Genomic DNA, 21,740 nt, shown 5'->3' on the forward strand with positions numbered 1-21,740 from the left:
TTAATTATTAAATTAACTTTTCAGCATGGACTGTGCGACATGTTATCGTACAATGGTTAGCGTATTTTTTTTATTATGAGAAATATTGATTTTTTTTTCCATTTACTCTATGTAAACAACTTCATTGGTTTATCAGCCAGAACAGACGTCGGTATTCGTAAGGCCGACACTCCTGACGTAGCTTTTCACGACCGAGATCTTCGACTGGTAATTGGCGTTCCCAGTTGTCTTATATTGCCCAGTTAACTCGGCGCTGTCAGTAGAAATCGGACAGCTCAGCCCGAACGGACAGTTTGGATCGAATTGAGGCCCTCTGCACACACGACCATTATTGTGGTTGCTGTTGATGTATCGTTTCGTCGTAGAATACGGAAGAAACTCTGCATGTTGCAACTGCAGTTGCACTTTAAGTTAGAGAAAGGAAAACAACATAGCAAAGTAAGCAAAGAGTTTAAACAAATATGTCGGCCACGTCATCCAGCTGATGTACTATGGACTGACAGTTTGGACTGGCGAGACGCTGTTTCCACACACGTAAGTTCGGGCTGAGTTTGTTGGGGTGGAGGGGGGGGGGGGGGGGGGGGGGGCTGTAAGAATATGAGGCTGCGGGTTATAAGTAGGCTTTCACCTCTAGTGCCATGACCTTTGCTCGTGTTTGTACCAGCTGAAAATGAAGAAAACCTTCTATTGAAAAGTTTTATCGGGCTGCCAGGTTGAGCATTGTTAGCTCCTCGGTCCCAAAACGAGAGTGCTGTTACCTTCCATTGTCGTAGTGTTCCATTATTCATATTTGCTCTTTCTTTCGTGTTACACAAGTCGAATGAACGCATATCAGTTCCTTGACGTGTTTCGTTTGAATGTTTAGGTATTTACGATTTTAAATTTCTTCGGACACATACACGAGGAATAACTGTTAAAATTTCGCAGTCAAAGCGAATAAAAAAAAAAATGGGTGCACGTACTTACGTACGCGCGTTATAATTTATACAAGTATAAATTCTCCAGAAAGTGTGCAATTTGGATTTTGAAATCTCAAAACTTAAAAATATGATTTTTTCATTATTATTTTTACAAGTTACCTACAGTATTATGCACATTATTGCTGTTGTGATTGTTCCTAAAAAATATATTATATTAAAAAGTTCACATTCACGGAGGTGAGATTATGGTAACGGAGGTGATAATAGAGTTCATAGAGTAGAGTTAATCTCTAGAAGCCAGTATAATAAATAACCACAGACAGACAGAAAATGTACCTATAATATTAAGACACAATTACGATAATTTACATAAACTTAAATTTCAAATTTTGATGTTAGCAAGTAATTTGCACTGTTAAATCAGCCTCCGATTTCAAGTTTCTATTCAGTATTAAAACTTACTAGTAATAATTTGAAAAATTGCAATACACACACACACACTGGTCTCACAAATTAAAAGTATTTTAAATACATTTCATTAAAGGTTTTCATAGCCTTCCAGATTATTGCTGAATAAATACTGCCCACGATTGTTCACCAAAGGTTGTTCAATAATTTGGACTATATCTATTCTTGCAACAACAGAAGTATCCTCAACTTCAGGAAATATAAATTTCTTAGATTTTGTCCTTTTTAGTCATTCTGAAATGTAGAACAAACTGTAATTAGCTTACTAGATCCCGCAAATACAAAAACTATTTTTTTTTACAAATATATTTACAATTAGGCCTGTACAGTTAAAGTAATAACAAATATTTAAAATTTAAATTAAATATTATTAGTGAAAGTAAACTTTGCATACATTTCTTGAAGCATCACTCCAGAAAAATTGTTCTGCATATGAATACGTACATTTAAGAAGCTTGTGACATTTCATGTTCAATATTTTTTTATTTTTTTAAACACTGCATTGTAGATTTTGCAAAATAGTGATTATTTATACTACAGTTTTGAACAATGGAAGTGTCTGTTACTATAATAACCTTAATTGTAGGTCACAAAGAAGAATTGAACATCCATTTAATAGCAATGAATCTTTAAGAGCATGTTAAAATGGCCATACATAAATATATTAAGCCTGAAATATACTTTAATGCTTGATAATTATTTATGTGATGTAATAATGTGTACATAATGTTTTACTCACAAAAATAACAAAATTAAAATGTTGAAAAATGTTACTCCGTTACTTCTTCTCACCTCCGTGAATATTGCAAGTAACGGAGGTGAGGGTAACGGAGGTGAGAATTTTAAACTTGAAGTTAAATAATTATGGCATATTTGAGGTTAGGACATTTGTGTTTGTTGATATCACTTTTATTCACCACATTATTACATTTATCTATAGAATGAAAGTTAAATACAATGTTTCTTACCTTAAAATAATTATCACGGAGGTGAGAACTTCAAAACACAATATCCATATTTCATACTACAAACTTCAGAAAATACACATTTGAAACAACTTACTAAACTGCATTTTTAAGAGTAAACAAATTGACTACCACACCTTGTTTTTGTCTACAGATTGTTGCTTGCAATGCACTCTATAATAAATTATTACAGTTTCAAGTCTTACTGATGGATGTAAGAACCTGTGTGAGGGACAAACATAAAACACCCAATATAATTATGAAATAAATAAATTATGCACTTTATTTTATCAACAAAAACTTGTTTAGAGGTATACATTATGGCAAATAAATAAAAGCAGATAAAAATTGTGCCATTCAAATAAAGTGAACTGATAAAAGTGCTTAGTTGTCGGCGGGGACAAGCCACGGAGGTGAGATATTGCACACTTTGTGACAAATAAAATATGAGATTATATTTTATTTAGGTTTTATACAGGTTTTTTTAAATTTTATTGGTTTCCATTGAATTTATGTTGCAATTTCAAGCATTAAAAATATATTATAATACTCTGAAACTGACCGGGACTGAAATTGCACACTTTTTGGAGAATAACCCACTTACTTGGCGTAATATAAAAACTAACTTTTAATTTGGCATGCAAATAATTAATTAATAGAAATAAAAATAATAAAAGGACTGCAATTATAATATAAATACGGTTGGTAAAGTATAAATTCAATTATATTTTAAACTAAATTATATAAAACTCAGTATTCGAAATTAATATAAAAATTTGTATAAATTTAATTATTTCATTTAGTAAAATAATTGAGATACATTTTAATTAATAATTACAATCAATAGATATGTTGAATGTCTATTCTAAATTATAATGCAAGTAAATACGGAACATAACCTCACAAACACTCCCATGAAAACGGCCAGGAGACTACTAACCCTCCACAGACACTCCTTACCAGCGACAAAAGAAACTTACAAGCAACCTGACATCGTTATACATACGGGAATTTAACATCACTTTTATAAATCCACTTAAATATACACTTGAAAAAGTTTATTAACACAATTTCTATCACTGATATTCACAATCAATATATATATATATTTTAAATTATATGGACCAGTATTCAATATCAATCATTTAAGTATAAGATTTAAAAGCACATGTATAATTTTTATGTCCATGTAACCTTTTTTCACCCTGTGAAAATTTCGTTGCATGGTGCGCATGCATCGTAAAAATTCACTCTCATTATTTTTTTTTTTTTTTTTCATAATGCGCCTAAGGAAGTTTAACTTCAAAAAGCGCATTATCTTTCCTTCATTTACTACTGTATGTGATGCAAGAAAACTGTCTTAGTGGGACCACAAAATACACCTTTTTAATGGAGAGGCCTTTGGATGCTATTTTATATATTGATTACAGTTAAGTCTCGAAAAAACTGCTCTCACGTGCTTAGGCAATTATTTCTTGCATGATCGTTTTTAAAATTCCGTTTGCCAGCGACAAGAGTTTATAAATTGGAGCACGAAATCTAGCCCGACTATACAAAAAGGGAAATTTGACTTTCAGATGTGACAGATAGTGAACAGTTTAAATGGGGGTTGGTTACATGATTGGATTAAGAATGCTGGATAAACACGTTCTACGAGTTCTATTTTTTTTTTACATTAGTTAACATTGCTAGGTTACGAATGTATGATTATTTTTAGTACTAAGGTCATTTCTCGAAAAAAAAAAAAAACTGCTGCCCTGAAGATGGCTTATGCAATGTCGACCGAAGACATTGGGAGAAGGGTTGTTTGCAGTTGCTACGTGCTAGTTTTCTAGTAGTTATTGCATGTTCATGGTCTCATTTGAATACAAAGGCTTTGGTCACGAGGAAAGACGGCTGCGCCGTCAGCACTTTGCTTCAAATGTTATATCAGCATACGTTTTGAAAACTACTGTTTGGGTGGGACACCTATACATATACAGTCATACGGAACACCGTTAAAACCATTTTTTTATAGCTTCAACATACGATACTTTCTTAACAAACTAAACCACGATAAACTGTTCGATATTTCGACTTGGCGGATTTGGTAGCATAGATGTAATTATGATTACGTCTGTGGTGTGTGCCAACGTTATCATCCTAATGTCACAGCATTACATGCGTACATAGGCGTGCCTACAGGGGGGGCCAGGTGGGCCATGGCCCCCCCTAATGTAATCACTCATATCGGCATTTTCTCTAATGTGTTTGTTAATATTCGTATATTTCTGGCACTTTGACACTCAAACTGTTTTTCAGTGTTGCAGCGTGCTAATTAACAATATTTTTAAACATTTTATCGTTCTGGAAATACAGCCGCCTTAGTTTATTTAAAACACGTGGTCCCTTAAAATGGCCAAACAAAAAAAATATTTTAAGAGGTTTGTTAAAGTTCTGTTGTCTGAATTGCTGTGTTTGAATTCACTAAAAAGAAGTTCATTTCAAAGGTAGATCTGGACCAAGCTATTGGAAAATTTGAAGGAGAAAAATGTGTAAGTACCCTTTAAACATTGTCTATGAAAAAAAAACATATTTTCAAGATCGTTAAAATTATACGGATATAAATATTAACTAGTAAACATATCTCGTTGATACTGCACAAAAATATAAACACGGCGATGAGTGAATGTATTTAGGCTATTTAACATTCTAAATTCAGCTTCTGATTTAAAAATTTAGCAGGGCCCCCCCTAATGGAAATGTCTGGGCACGCCTATGCATGCGTATTGCCAGAAACAAAAGAACAAACGCTGTTGCGTCACGCGGTCCGATAAGTAAAGTTCGCATCACGCTGTTCCGCGGGCGTTCGCGGCGCGCGTCACCCGAGTGGGGATTTGCAAACAATGGCGAACACACGTTCGCCTGGCACTGCAGCGCACGCACACCTTGTTTGTTCCTGCTTCGCTTGAGGGTGATAGCTGTTTCGATCCCTTCTCACACTGTCACGTGAAGCGTGAAGTCCAGTATTCCACGAAAACGCGTCACTCATAGTAATCAATATTAAATATTGTAAAAAAAAATTGGTTGTCTGTAAAGTCGGTTTACGGACGATAGTTTAACGTGACAACGTCATAACAAAACATTGATGAAATGATTGCGTACTTTTATGAATAAAATTGAATAATTTTTATTGAACTATCACTATTTTGTATGGATACAAAGAAGGAGTGAAATGAAATCTACAATTTAATTGATAAACTTACTTTTATTTGCACTCATTAATTCAATTATGTTTATTACTTTAACGAAAAGATTATTTTTACTATAACTTTTATACATGTTTGCTATTTAACTTCTTCCAATCTGTGTTATTCTGTTAAAGGAGACGATGATAGGAAAAGTAGGAAACGAATGGGAGTGTTTCAAGTTTAATGTGCCTCGAAAAAGTCAAATCGATGGTTGTTCCAATCGAGTGGAAGAGAGATAGATGCGTAACGGGACAATGTGCGTAACGGGACACTTTTTCGTGCGTGCAGCCGGCGTTCATCGATTTATTAGTTGTCACGTCAAAATCAAAATTAAAAATTAAAGCCACACATAAAATGACAATGAAAACATGAGAACCCCTGTGTTCAGCAACCTCTGGTGTGTAAGCAGTTGTGTCCCGAACAGAGTCCTGTTAAACTGGAGGAGCTAGTACAAGATATAGGCCATCTATTGGATCACCATACACGAAGAAATAAATCGTTATCTGCAAGGGAACAAATATTTGTCTCTCTACATTTGTTGGGAAATGGCGGACAGTACCATGCAGCTGGAGATATGCATGGTATTTCCAAAGCAACAGTACACAGATGTATCAAAACATTTGTAAATGCTGTCAACGAAATCATTTTTATCAGCATACACTTCGCAAATATAACCTACAAATTCGTTACATAATCAAAACACGAACAATAAACAGCTGACTCGTAAACTTGTAGGTATGTGTTACAAGTGCACCAACTTCTACAAGTCAAGCAACTTTCTTTGTGAAAGACTTCAGATTCACACTTGTAAGAAATTCCCTTGTAACTTGTAACTAATAACTTGTAGACTTGTAGTTTTATGAAATAGGCCACAGGGCTCCAAGGGCAAGCTCCGTCATCTCCGCGAGCGGTCGAGTCACTGTCTGTTCGCGGCGCACTTGAGTTGCCACTTCCAGACATCTTCCCGTCGTTTGTCAGCGATTTGCCCTTCATTCCATCGAATGTACTTCAAGTCACTGCAAGGTGTGAGGTTCGTTGCAAACTGAACATGTTTTGAAATCCATGCTCAGCTCGTCTTGTCGATCACGCAAAACTGTCGGGAACGTACAACACGGTACTTTAGCGCCATTATGTTGCCAAACAAAACATTTTTACTTTCTTTATTGAGTAATTGGAGTCGTGGATCACGTTCCATGGTTGCCAGCAGTTTGACGTGACGCAACAAGTTATATTTGACCAACCCCCTCCTTTCTTTTTTCATTTTTCTTGGACCACTTCGCAAGCTCTTGGTATTCTATCAAAACACGTTATAATGATTTGATTTGTGTCATTTATTAGCGTGTTATTTTTACCGCTAGGCTTTTTATAATGTTTTTTCAATTTTTTTTATTTAGTTAGTTTTATTTTAGGTTCAAACTTTCTAATACACATCGTCGGCTGTATGACGGGGTTAGATGAACGTCATAAGTACGACGGGCGTGTCATAGCTAGGGACCGGAAAAATTCGCGGATTCAATGACCTCTAGGATAGCCTCCATTATCCTCTGAATTTCTCAAGTAAACACGCGTGTTCATTGGGTACTAAATTGTGAGGCGTCTCCACTGGGCAGCTTGTGATTCGACGCTTCTTTGGTCGTTAGTCTCTCATTGGCCCAGAGAGCTCCAGTTAAACTGCGAGCCAATAGCAGAACCAACAGAATTGTACACATGTTGGAATTTCAGCCTATCACGAAATGAATCCGCGAATTTTTCCGGTCTCTAGCTCATAGCGATGACGCCTCAACGAAAGACGACTTTCATGACGCGTCGTCCCCATGCCGGGGTCGGGCGGTGCAACCCCGAGGACGTAACCAGCGTCCATACAGTTTATCCCTGCGTCTGGACTCTCCAGGTATTGGAAATATCGATTGTCTACTTTTTTTTTTTTTTAAAAAAAGCTCGAGTGGAGCCATTGGTTAACCGTCAGATTAGGCCTGCCACACACGCTCCGGTTTTCCTCAGAGGTCTGCCTCAAGGTACAGAACCTTAAGTTAGACCGGAGTGTGTGTATGTTATTGTACCTTGAGGTTTCCTGGAAAGAGGCGACCGGAGTGAAAATCTTAAATAGGTACCTTCGTTCGCCTCAAGGTACGCCCCCCTTCCTCAACACGTTTCCGGTGCGTGTGTACCAAAGATCAGGCAGACATTGAGGCGACATGTCAATGCCTCCCCCCCCCCCCCCCCCCCGCTACATCCGCGAGTGAGGTTAGTCCGAATACTATCTGTGGTAACCATTTCTTCTCAAACACGCGAAGTATTGGAGGAATTTATAAATCTGTACAAGGATTCTCCTTGCTTATGGCAAGTAAAGCGAAAGAATATCATGTTCGCTGCATACAGACGATTAGTGGAAAAAATGAAATAGAGCCTGCTGCCAACAAAGATATAGTAACTAAAAAATTAATAATTTTAGAAGCAACATCCGCAAAGAAGCGAAAAAAGTGAAGAATTCTAAGAAAAGTGGAAGTGGTGCCGACGAAGTTTATGAGCCGACATTGTGGTATTTCAATCTGTTTGATTTCCTTTTGGATGTCCTATTTCCCAATTATTGGTGTCTCAAGCGACAGGAGTTTCAAGTACGTATCTTAGTCCATCCTAAAGTAATTATGCCAATCTTTTGGCGCGAATATCAGCTCATTCAACAAATTTACGGTTGAATATTTTTGTCTTTTTTTTACCAGTCTTTGCGCCATACTTTTTGTTTCACTTTCTGTGTCTTCATTTTCCCCGTTGCTATAAGCAATCCAACGACAGCGAAAGCATCGTCCTTTTACGCCATATTTGCAGGTATGCTACTGACACATAGGCCTCAAGGTAACTCTAGGAGACCCGATCGTGTGGACGCAACCCCCCCCCCCCCCCCCCCCCCTTATTTCAGGTCTGCCTTGAGGCAGAGCACCTTGAGGCTCACCTCTGAGGAAAACCGGAGCGTGTGTGGCCGGCCTTAGGATATTATAGTACTTATAGTATTATTAATAATAACAACCGCCTCAAGACTTGTTTTATTGCCAGGATGCCCGGTACAATTATTTCAAATCGCTGAAAGGTATATCCATGTACATTATCGATTTTATTATACCTGCCAAGTTTATTTTCGTCAGTTATTATAAAAGCGATTGGGGGCGGTAACGTATTACCGTAAAAGAACGCAATAAAATTGAACACAATTAATTTTTTTCTACTGGTATTCATTATTTAATTCATACCTTAAATACCGCCACAAAACATTTTAATATTTAATTATAAGTGTCAACGCTCTCTATGAATTTTCTAAAGAACTTGCTAGCTGCACTAGCGCTATCACTCGTGTCGACTTGGGAACCCGTCAGGCCGGACGTCGCTCAGCTGACGGACGGCTGATCCTCACCTTGGCCCGACTGTGGCCTTGGCGCGGAATGGGTGGGGGGAAGGGGAAGGGGGGGGGGCCGATTGTCTGAGAGCGCGCCACGGCTCTTTCTCTCCCAGTGTCGCGGTGTCAGCAGCAACGTGAGTGCCGGTGTCGAGTTGTCGAGTGCTGCTGTAGCCGGCCCAGCGGAGGACCTAACTGCAAGCCAGCTGCACGGTGAGCGCGACACGCATTTCACGTCACACGTTACGATGTTCGCGGTGATGAGTTAGACCCATCTCTTCTGCTCACGTCCGTGTCGGTGCACAATGCCCGCCTGGAAGCGCATAACGGTTTGGAAAGCTTCAGAAGAAACCACTTCAAGATATCGTATCGGTGTCTTTTGTTTGCGAAAAACATTTGAGAATACACTTGAGGGCGGATAAGTAGCTCGTTTCCGCATTTCGTATTTAATCTGTATTTTTAGAAGAGTGCAAACGCGTGTATTCAGAACCATGGCCCCCACAGGGGGGGGGGGGGGGGGCTGGGTGGACCCCTGGGTCCAGGGCCCAGCCCCGTTTATTTTTAAATGTTTAACTATTATAATTTTTTACCAACTAGGAAAACATATTGAATATTTTATAAATAAAGCTTAGTTTGGACTTGTTAAAATAGTAATCATAATTATACCCTGTATTTTCAGGTTAAATAACAGTCTACAAATATTGTAGGTAAGAAATAATCATGCAGTTATAATGTAGCACGTGACTGTAAAATTGCGGGACGGGGGCGTCTCCTATCCTGTGTTCAGGGCCCGTAATCGAATGTGGGGGCCACGTTCAGAATAATTTTTAGACATGAATCACCCGGTAGAAATTCTTGAAAGCACCCAATGACCCTGCATTACATCTTCATCTTCATCTTCATTTCTCCGTCATATACTGTTATGGTTGCTGCTCAGATGTCATGGTTGCCCTAAGCACGACGAGAAGACTGCGCGCCAGTTCAGAGAGCCTTGGGCTTATAGGCAATGCCGCGCTAGGAACACCAAATAGTATACGGGACCATGCCATCAGGATTAGGGAGAGACTTGGTTACGTCTGTTTTTTTCTTGACTCTGGTATGATTATCCATGATAGTTTTTTTTTTACTGCGTCCTTTGAGGGGCAAGTTGTCGTGCAATAGCTTTGTTACGTAATCTAAATTACACTTTACCTCCGGGATTCGAATGCCGCAGAAATTAAGGCGTGCGTGGGTTGTTAAGTTTATTGTAGCCCGTGAGTGCATGCAACGATACAAGCTATAATTTTAATTTTTTCAAGTAACATTTCTTCTCCGCCTTACATTTAAATATACTTTAATTTTCTCGACATAGCTAATAAATAAGAGAAGGCAGTTTGAAATTTTTTTATAGTGTGTTAATTGTTAGTACGCCCAGTTTTTTCGCTTTCAAATATCACGCATTTTAATAAGGTTGTTGTTCGAGTGGAAGGAATATCGGGACGCTGGGAAAGGGGTGTTGAAAGACGGGGGATAGAGTTAGCTGTGTAACTGTATTCTTTCAGGTTTTGGACAGGATTAGAGTCGTGTGTATTTTTAGACATGTATTTTCCGCGAATTCTTTTGAAACCATGCACAATGCTACACATCTCTACACACTTGCACAGCGAGAGTCCTGTTTTGCTTTGCTTTTGATGAGAAGCGTGTACTGGTGAGGAATGTTGTGAAGTCCTTCCGTAAATGAAATAAATCAGTTCACATTCGTAAAAAAAAACCCTACTTAAGAGTTTATTTCTATTCATTATACCGCAGATGTCTGTTGATGCACCAGGATTCCAGCTGTTTCTTGTGAAGCAGTACTTAATAGACGTGTGTGCTCTGCCGAAGGGGGGTCTGGCATGTCATTCCACAGATGGCTTGCCAGGTTTTGTCAATGCTGACAAATAATCCTCCTGCACAGTATTTAAAAAGTGTAACAAGTGAGTCGCAAATTTTAATTTTAATATTTGGGGGGGGGGGGGGGGTGCAAATGTGTTCTAATTTGTACAGGTGCCGAAGTCGGTAATATCTCCTTTGTAGAGCAAATAGAGATGTGTTTGTTCCGGGTTATGAAATTTTATACCAAGATTTCTGCAATTTCGGCAGTTGGATATGGGGTAATTATTTAGCTTAATATCTTTAGGATTAATAATTTTATTAATATTTTTTCTGCGTTCATGTATACACGTTTTGAAGCGTTTAATTTTAACAGTTTTGAATGCGCCAATTGTGTAACGAACTTTCGGCTTCGTTTATTGTTACCGCTGCATGCGAGATTTCATCAGCAGGCGCGGTATCGTCAAAATACTGATGACATTTGCTTGAAGTTTTGAAGCATTGTGGCATCCCTAATATAAGAATATAAAATAAAAGAGGCCCTAATATAGAGCCTTGTGGCACTTCCAGCATAGTATGCTTTTTTACTTGACGCTAGTTCTCCTGCATTGGAGCATACATAGGGTTACCAGACGTCCGGCAAAAGGAGGACATGTCCTCCTTTTTATGTATTTTTTTGCGTCCGGGCGGATTTTCCTTAATGCTCCAAAATGTCCGGCTTTTTTATAAAGTGAGATAATTCCTGCAGTTACACTCTGAGTAAAGCGCGCGGTGCGCACTAATGCGCTGTCCGCAGAGTTACCCCACTAGTAAGTAGTTCAATGACAGCTTGACAGGTAGCAGCACATGCAGAAGCACGTGTTTTTAATATGCTGTATATGCGTAGTTTGTTTGATTCTTTATAGGTACTGAAACTGTATTAAATGCCAAAACATTGTAAATTATCGTACTCCATTGTAATTAATTCATGGCTTTTTAAGAAAATATATTGTCCTCCTTTTTAGTGAAATGCCCTCTTTTTGCGAGATGAATGTCCTCCTTTTTTATTATCAGTGTCTGGTAACCCTAAGCATACACGAACTTGCTGTTGCCGGTCTGATAAATAGTCCTTTAACCACGCCAGCTGGCACTAGACAACCTGAGTAATTCGTGATTCCAAACTGTGAAACGCTTTCGTAAAGTCTAGGAACAACGAAATGGCTACGTTTTGAGTCTCCTATATATATATAATATATGCATATATATACTATATGCATATATATACTATATGCAAAGATGCACACTTGTCATGTTTACATCAGACGATTTAGACAATTCTATTGGCAAATTGGAAATCGATGATGGGGCCATGTGTAGAAGAGAATCAGTCTATGTTAAATAATGTTGGAACCAAATAACCAATTCGTAACTACTTTCGATGTTCGATGTACATCTTCGGTTATATCCTTACCAACCGTGTTTATGATATCACTGGAATCCTTTTCATTATTTAAATTTATGTTAATTGTTTTCATGTGCAGAATTAGTTAAAGTTTTGATTACGCCAAGTAATTATTAACTTCCTACGCGCGCACGTCAGTTTGTGTGAACGGCCCTTGATGCGGCCAGGCCAGAGCAGCGAGCCGAACAGGTCGTGTCGTGGGAAAGTAACAGAGGAAGCCGGCTACTGACGTCACGTCACCACAAGCGCGCGCGCCACGAGCTGAATAAACTTAACAGCTGATTACAGCCCGCTTGCCCCGATCGCACACTGCGGCGAGCAGAACTTCAGGCAATCAAGATATCCGAGGTGCGTCTGTTTTACGATAAGCACTGGAGAACACGCTTTTAGGGCAGATGAGTAGTTCTGTTACCGTATTTAGTTTTTGACGTGACAACGTCTAATAAATCGATGAACGCCGGCTGCACGCACGAAAAAGTGTCCCGTTACGCACATTGTCCCGTTACGCTCATTGTACGCTTGCGCCGCATCTATCTCTCTTCCACTCGATTGGCCTATGCGTACGAGGAGAAGAAAGACAGCGGCAGCACACAACTTACATCTACACGTGAACTATTCCGTCGACTGGTTATAAAGTGGAGTGAAAAGTAAATGTGGTTTTCATTGCTTATTACAACAATAATTTCGGCAATAAAGGTTGATTATTCTTGCATTTTAAAAATCTGATTACTAGGATAATTTCGAGTATTTATTATTTTATTAGGTATTAAAATAAAAATGATTCAATTTTATTCATAAAAGTATGTAATCATTTCATCAATGTTTTGTTATGACATTTTCACGTTAAACTATCGTCCGTAAACCGACTTTACAGACAATTTTTTTTAATCATTTTTTTTAAACTGCACTTTTAGGAGAGTGGAAAGGGCTAAAAACGCGTGTTTTCAGAGTTAATTCTAGACATGAAACCTTGTGTTACACGTTTATCTTCAGTTCTCCGCCATCTGTTAGGTTGCCGCTCAAATTTCATAGTGGTCGTACGCACGACGATAAAACTGCACGCCAATTCAAGGTCGTGTGCTTAAGTGGCGATACCGCGCTATGACCATCACTGAGCGTGGCACTTAATCATTCCTGAGTAGCCGGGCCTCTTAATTGAAGGGGATTTAGGTCAAGGACGCCGTCTGCCAGGGCGCACACACACACACACGCACACGCACACGCACACGCACACGCACGCACGCACACACGCATACGCGGTGCGCGGAACTTCAGGAAAACCACGCGATTTGAAAACTACAATATATCAGAGTGGAGTCTGTTTACAAAAATTATTTAAGTTTTCGTCCAGTCCCGAAAATTACTTTTGATTATGGATTAAGTTTTTTAAACAGTATTTTTAGAAGAGTAAAAATGGATAAAAGGCGTATTTTTTAAAGTAATTTTTAGGCGTAAACCGACCGGTACATGTATTTAAAAGCACTTAAGGGACTTTCATTACACCTGTATCTTCATTTCTCCTCTATATAATGCTACGGACACCGCTCAAATGTCACAGTTGTGCTTTAGTTGTCCTTGCGCGTAGAGACGATACCACGCTAAAAATAGCAGCGAGCCTCACATGTAGCCCGACCATACGGGCGCCTTAAGAACGATTGGCGAATAAACACCCGAGATTCTCGTCCCTCCTTTGTTTTGTTTTATTTCTTATATTTTTGCACCAATTATGTAATTGCAACATGTCAGCCTTGGCAAGATCAAATTAACTAATTGAGACCTGCAAAATTCGCAGATTCATTTCGTGATATGCTATAATTCAAATAATTATACCTTAGCGCTGCTTCTACCACTCGTTCACTGTTAATCTGGAGTAATGAGGGCCAATTAGAGACCCTCACTCATAGAAGTGTCGAATCACAGACACTCAGTCGAGACGACTCACAAGTCGGCAGCCAATGAACAGGTGGCATTTGCCCGAGTGTGTAGAGTGTAGTAGAGTCCATCCTGGAGGTCATTGAACCCGCTAATTTTGCAGGTATCTACTAATTATAACTCAATTGATTAATTAATGTGTCGATTCAATCTTGGGGTGGAATAAATTATATGAAGTACCTTTCAATAAAAATTCTAGGGAGCCACATTGTAACACTGGCCATTGTTAGCAGTCTTGTCAAGAATTATTATTTTTTAACGATAATGTATTCGTTGAGTTATAAGTGGTTTAGAAAAAGGGGGGGGGGGTAATTTTGTTTCAGTCAGTCGTGGTTGATTTCAGTTATTGTGATAAATTTTGTGCTATGTCTTTAAAAAAAATATATGTTACCAAAAAATTCAATGCAAATTGTGACAACTTGCAAGATTCGGAACCGGTTTTCTCACCTCGATTCTTAAAAATGATGTAATGGGAGTTCACAATTTTATACGCTGATTTAGGCCTATACAAATTATTTTTCTTTTAATTTTTAATCATGTTAATACTAATAAAAACATGTAAAAAGCATGATACCAGATTTGTTTGAGATTTGAAATGTCACAACCTTACTGTTGCAATGAAACAAATGCGTGTTAGAAACCCCAAAAGTCGCAGATCGATGTCACGTGTGTTCACGATAGAGCGGAAGATCTGCGCTCGTTGGTGCTAGGAAACCACGGTGGACTTCCTGAACAACTCTGATATTGAACTTGGAGAAACATTTTTGTGCGTCATCGCTGTGGATGGACGAATGAGCGGACTGGCAGAGATACTTGGCAGCTTCTCGGAATGTAGTCAGCCTGCGGCGGACTCTTCACCACAGCGGCGCGAGGGTCTGGGGCCACTCCCAACACGCGCAGCCTCTCCCGACACGCGCAGCCTCTCCCGACACGAGCAGCCTCTCCCGACACGAGCAGCCTCTCCCGACACGCGCAGCCTCTCCCGACACGAGCAGCCTCTCCCGACACGCGCAGCCTCTCCCGACACGCGCAGCCTCTCCCGACACGAGCAGCCTCTCCCGACACGAGCAGCATCTCCCGACACGAGCAGCCTCTCCCGACACGAGCAGCCTCTCCCGACACGAGCAGCCTCTCCCGACACGAGCAGCCTCTCCCGACACGAGCAGCCTCTCCCGACACGAGCAGCCTCTCCCGACACGAGCAGCCTCTCCCGACACGAGCAGCCTCTCCCGACACGAGCAGCCTCTCCCGACACGAGCAGCCTCTCCCGACACGAGCAGCCTCTCCCGACACGAGCAGCCTCTCCCGACACGAGCAGCCTCTCCCGACACGAGCAGCCTCTCCCGACACGCGCAGCCTCTCCCGACACGCGCAGCCTCTCCCGACACGAGCAGCCTCTCCCGACACGAGCAGCCTCTCCCGACACGAGCAGCCTCTCCCGACACGCGCAGCCTCTCCCGACACGCGCAGCCTCTCCCGACACGAGCAGCCTCTCCCGACACGAGCAGCCTCTCCCGACACGAGCAGCCTCTCCCGACACGCGCAGCCTCTCCCGACACGAGCAGCCTCTCCCGACACGAGCAGCCTCTCCCGACACGAGCAGCCTCTCCCGACACGCGCAGCCTCTCCCGACACGCGCAGCCTCTCCCGACACGCGCAGCCTCTCCCGACACGCGCAGCCTCTCCCGACACGAGCAGCCTCTCCCGACACGAGCAGCCTCTCCCGACACGAGCAGCCTCTCCCGACACGAGCAGCCTCTCCCGACACGAGCAGCCTCTCCCGACACGCGCAGCCTCTCCCGACACGAGCAGCCTCTCCCGACACGAGCATCCTCTCCCGACACGAGCATCCTCTCCCGACACGAGCAGCCTCTCCCGACACGAGAGGCCCCTCTCCCGACACGAGCATCCTCTCCCGACACGAGCAGCCTCTCCCGACACGCGCAGCCTCTCCCGACACGAGCAGCCTCTCCCGACACGCGCAGCCTCTCCCGACACGAGCAGCCTCTCCCGACACGCGCAGCCTCTCCCGACACGAGCAGCCTCTCCCGACACGAGCATCCTCTCCCGACACGAGCAGCCTCTCCCGACACGAGCATCCTCTCCCGACACGAGCAGCCTCTCCCGACACGAGCATCCTCTCCCGACACGAGCAGCCTCTCCCGACACGAGCATCCTCTCCCGACACGAGAGGCCCCTCTCCCGACACGAGCATCCTCTCCCGACACGAGCAGCCTCTCCCGACACAAGCAGCCTCTCCCGACACGAGCAGCCTCTCCCGACACGAGCATCCTCTCCCGACACGAGCAGCCTCTCCCGACACGAGCATCCTCTCCCGACACGAGCAGCCTCTCCCGACACGAGCATCCTCTCCCGACACGAGCAGCCTCTCCCGACACGAGCAGCCTCTCCCGACACGAGAGGCCCCTCTCCCGACACGAGAGGCCCCTCTCCCGACACGAGCAGCCTCTCCCGACACGCGCAGCCTCTCCCGACACGCGCAGCCCTCTCCCGCCACGCGCAGCCCTCTCCCGACACGCGCAGCCCTCTCCCGACACGCGCAGCCTCTCCCGACACGAGCAGCCTCTCCCGACACGAGCAGCCTCTCCCGACACGAGCAGCCTCTCCCGACACGAGCAGCCTCTCCCGGTACGAGAGGCCCCTCTCCCGACACGAGCAGCCTCTCCCGACACGAGCAGCCTCTCCCGACACGAGAGGCCCCTCTCCCGACACGAGAGGCCCCTCTCCCGACACGAGCAGCCTCTCCCGACACGCGCAGCCTCTCCCGACACGCGCAGCCTCTCCCGACACGCGCAGCCCTCTCCCGCCACGCGCAGCCCTCTCCCGACACGCGCAGCCCTCTCCCGACACGCGCAGCCTTTCCCGACACGAGCAGCCTCTCCCGACACGAGCAGCCTCTCCCGACACGCGCAGCCCTCTCCCGACACGCGCAGCCTCTCCCGACACGAGCAGCCTCTCCCGACACGAGCAGCCTCTCCCGACACGCGCAGCCTCTCCCGACACGCGCAGCCTCTCCCAACATTCATTAGTTTGATAAGCGTAATCAGCGGCTGATAGGTGCCTCACACGACGTCGTTCTTAGTGACAAGAAAAGAAAACATGTTTTAATTTACGCATCTCTTTTGATTCAGACACGGGCTACCACGTCTCGCATGATGGCTGACTTAGAGCCCGTCTACAATAGTCCGAACCTGTGCGTGGTCCATGTCCTTATCCGAATGTGAGTGACGTCACATTGTCTCACCGAAAACTTCCCTGTTCAGAATTGCGATGTCCGATGTATTGATTTCTAAAGTTGTCTCCAGAGCGTAGTAAATGTGCCAAACCAAATGTTTTTGTTTATTGTTTTGATGCTTTGTAGTTTGAGATTGAAGTTATGTAAGTTATAAGTGACATACAACACCTTCCATGTTCTTCAATAACAAAAACAAACACCACGTTTTCAAACGGGAACCGGAAATTCAAATATGGTGAGTGTTCTTTTTCTGTATCTGAAGTACACAGGTTGGGACAAAAAGTTCGAATTGGCGAATGTCTTCGGACCTTCGCCCTCTTGACGCATGACGTCAGAGGGTCACGTGGACCAATCAGCGACGAGTGTCCTTCGGACATAGTTTGGGACATTGCTATTGTAGACGGGCCATTATCGACCCTTTTCGGGGGGGGGGGGGGGGGGGCAATTGGTGTAACATTCGAAGGGAGGAGGAAAACGAGAGGCTGACAGAGATTCGACAGAAGCGGAAGGCAATACAGGGCGATAGTGGTGTCCAAATGGTCAAGTGATCGAAATTCATTGATGCGATCGATTAAGCATTTCGGTATTTCTGTTTGCTGTGTTCGGTTGTCTAACGTAGCTTTAAAAATTTCAGTTTTACGAAAGTAGTTACGAATTGGTTATTTGGTTCCAACATTATTTAACATAGACTGATTCTCTTCTACACATGGCCCCATCATCGATTTACAATTTGCCAATAGAATTGTCTAAATCGTCTGATGTAAACATGACAAGTGTGCATCTTTGCATATATTATATATATTTGCATATATTATTATATACATTATTATATATTATGATATATATTCGCATATATTATTAAATGTAAATTAGCAGTTTGAAACAGTAGCAAATTATTTTAATGTACTAGTTATCTACTTTCTGCTTTTAATCTCGGTGATACAAAGATCCATGCAGCCAATATTTTTTTTCCCTAACCTAACTAAAACTAAGTGTATTTGTTTGGGAAGGGTCTGGGTTTTGGAAGTCTTAAGTTCGCCTCAGGCCGAAGCCTATACGCCTAATCATGCTGTGTTTCAGCCACGCAGAAAGGGTAGCCATGTATCACGTGCTTTGTTTGGGGATTGGCCAACCATGGCAGCAATTGATGCCGTGACGTAACTCCCCTTATCATCAGGGGCGCAACAACAGGGTGGGGCAAGGGTATTTTGCCCCCCCCCCCCCCTCTGAAACCTTGAAGTGGTGGCAAACGGGGGCAAAGAAAGTGCTGTGTAATCAATTTTTAGATAATAAAACTGCTTAAATAGCACCATTTTCCACCTTGAAATACAAATTTTCCCGGGGGAGGACCCCCGGACCCCCGCTTCAATAAGGGGGGATCGACGATTCTTTATAAAAACGTATATTGCCCCCTTTTTGAAATTTAATTGTTGCGCCCCTGCTTATCATACGTCTAGACTATGGCTAGTTGTGTTGGGAAGCCTTCATTTCACAGACGAGAGAGCCACACCCAAAGTTCCCCGAAGTTCATGCTAGCTTTTTTTTCCGTACCTACCACAACAGGTGTATTTATTTTGGATGTAGCTTACTCATACGTCATACGCCGTTCTATCTCATTGTATAAACCGGTGTGGCATTAAATTTTGCGGTCGATTAGGTTAGGTTAGCTTCATTATAAATACTTTAAAACATTGTGGATGGTTGGTTATATTAGGTTAGTATAGCTACATTAAAAATACTGTAAAATCATTTTATGGTTGCTTAGCAAATAACTTTTCAATATGTAGCTATACAGCGCTAGGAAACCGTTAACATGATTTCACAGTATCTTTAATGTAGCTATCCTAATCAAATCAACCGTCCACAATATTTTAAAGTATTTATAATGTGGCTAACCTAACCTAATTGACCATTAGTTATCATGAGTTGTCAAAAATTAACATTCACAGACACACGGCAAACGAAAAATATGGCGGCGTGCAAATAAATACCGTTGCCATGTTTATGGTCTTTCCTTTTATCAACACCGCCATATTCATTTACAATGAACAAAAAAAAAACCCGAAGATGCACGATCGGGCGTTTGGCTCCCTCGTCTGTGAAAATAAGGCTTCCCTGCATAGACACGGGAATAAACCCCGGGCTCATCCATGCGGGGTTAGATAGTGGGAGCATCAGGCAGGTTCAGTACAGGACGAGGAGGGATGGCCCGGAAGATGGAATGTCCAGCCATGCTGGGGTCGGGAGCTTTGAACTGTCGGTCACCACGTGACCCTGGCCGCCGTGACGTATTTCGGGTGGGTGTTTGCCGGTCAGATGAGCCTCTCACTGTGGGTGTCCTGCGAACTGGTTCCTGGGGCGAGGTCCTCGTGTGCACCCTGCCTCGACGTCCCGGGCCGACTGAAATGCTGCCCCTTGGAAGGGCAGCCCTTCAGGATATCTTTAACAGTGGTGTTTTTGAAAGGTTGTCTGAATTGTTACCCCTTGGATGGGCAGCCCTTAAGGATTTTTTTGACAGTGGTTAGTTTGTAAAGTGACCTAACCTAACCTAAACTAAACTAACCACTGTCAGAAAAATCCTGAAGGGCTGCCCATCCCAGGGGCAACAATTCAGCTCCCTCGACGTCCCCGCCCGTGTCACCACGGAGAGCGCGCGGGCCGCGGGCCGCGGACCCCCCCCCCCCCCCCCTCCCCCCCCTCGGGGGTCGGTGATGATGCGCCGGAAGTCGCCGTGTGCTTGTCACTTTCTCCCACGACAGCTTTCCCCGCGCGACCGCGGAATACGAGCCCGTGTCTCGCCCGTGTCGCAATGTCTGCGTGTCGCCCCGCACCTCCGCGATCATCGATACGTTTGTCACCTCTTCGCTGGAATGGCCAAGTAAATAACAAACTTCCGTTTTTTTTTACGAAGAGGAAAATATATTTTTTACTTTAGCTTTTTAACTTCTTTTTTTAAGTTATCAGTACTTTAGTGGAAGAAGGGGTGCGACTCAAGACGTAAATCGTTTTCCTCTACCAAAAGCACAGTTGCCACCTAAACAAAAAAAACGACTCGCTCTGCAAGGATCTGCTGCCCAAAAACTGCCCTGCCATTTCAATGTTGGTTTTTACACCCACACACGCCATGTTAGAAGTTTTCTAATGCCTTGTTAAATGTGTGTGTGTGTTTTTGACCATCGAGGCCTTCTTGTGCCCCCTTTTTTTTCTTAACTTTCAAGCAGTAGGTGCAAGTAATGAGCATTATGAATAATTACAGTATAGAAACAATATTTTTTCGAGCCCCGCCGGCGGGAAACTCTTCGTGAAGCTTCGTCACTTCCCGGCCTTGGTTCGGGAGTTACTTCGCCCGTGCAGCGGACAGTCACTCCCGTCCACGGCCATGTCCCTGGGGTGTGTGCGCCAAGGACGCTCGGTCGCCGCCGGCACGCAATTGCTGCCACACACTGTGTGTTTCCCCTGGTTGGTGGGCTTCAGTAATTCCCCTGGTTGGTATGGGTTCAGTATTTCCCGTGGTTGGTGTGGGTTCAGTAATTCCCGTGGTTGGTGTGGGTTCAGTATTTCCCGTGGTTGGTGTGGGTTCAGTATTTCCCGTGGTTGGTGTGGGTTCAGTATTTCCCGTGGTTGGTGTGGGTTCAGTATTTCCCGTGGTTGGTGTGGGTTCAGTATTTCCCGTGGTTGGTGTGGGTTCAGTATTTCCCGTGGTTGGTGTGGGTTCAGTATTTCCCGTGGTTGGTGTGGGTTCAGTAATTCCCGTGGTTGGTGTGGGTTCAGTATTTCCCGTGGTTGGTGTGGGTTCAGTATTTCCCGTGGTTGGTGTGGGTTCAGTATTTCCCGTGGTTGGTGTGGGTTCAGTATTTAACGTGGTTGGTGTGGGTTCAGTATTTCCCGTGGTTGGTGTGGGTTCAGTAATTCCCGTGGTTGGTGTGGGTTCAGTAATTCCCGTGGTTGGTGTGGGTTCAGTATTTCCCGTGGTTGGTGTGGGTTCAGTATTTCCCGTGGTTGGTGTGGGTTCAGTATTTCCCGTGGTTGGTGTGGGTTCAGTAATTCCCGTGGTTGGTGTGGGTTCAGTAATTCCCGTGGTTGGTGTGGGTTCAGTATTTCCCGTGGTTGGTGTGGGTTCAGTATTTCCCGTTGTGCTGTTACTATTTTCATAATGCACAGAAAGTTATGACTTATTTTAATGATACTATTATTTATAAAGTCTTATTATTTTGATTGTTATTATTATTATTATGAAATTTTATTATTTAATTTGTATATTGTTCGCCCGCAAAAGTTATTTAAATATA

The 21,740-nt window shown here is 43.1% G+C and overlaps 1 protein-coding gene across 2 annotated transcripts in view; it reads left to right on the forward strand.

The window, feature by feature from the left end:
- Positions 1-21,740, forward strand: part of LOC134532544 (NADPH--cytochrome P450 reductase) — a 99,584-nt gene that overhangs the window by 19,623 nt on the left and 58,221 nt on the right. Inside the window, exon 1 of one of the 2 annotated variants that reach the window (XM_063369043.1) lies at positions 8,950-9,184. The exons of the other annotated variant lie outside the window; for it this stretch is intronic. The gene's annotated coding sequence lies outside the window, so the exon portion shown is untranslated. Of the gene's footprint in view, positions 1-8,949; positions 9,185-21,740 lie in introns of those variants that run through there. 2 annotated transcript variants of the gene reach the window in all.

This window comes from Bacillus rossius, chromosome 6 (genome assembly GCF_032445375.1).
Source record: "Bacillus rossius redtenbacheri isolate Brsri chromosome 6, Brsri_v3, whole genome shotgun sequence".
Taxonomy (NCBI): Eukaryota; Metazoa; Arthropoda; class Insecta; order Phasmatodea; family Bacillidae; genus Bacillus; species Bacillus rossius.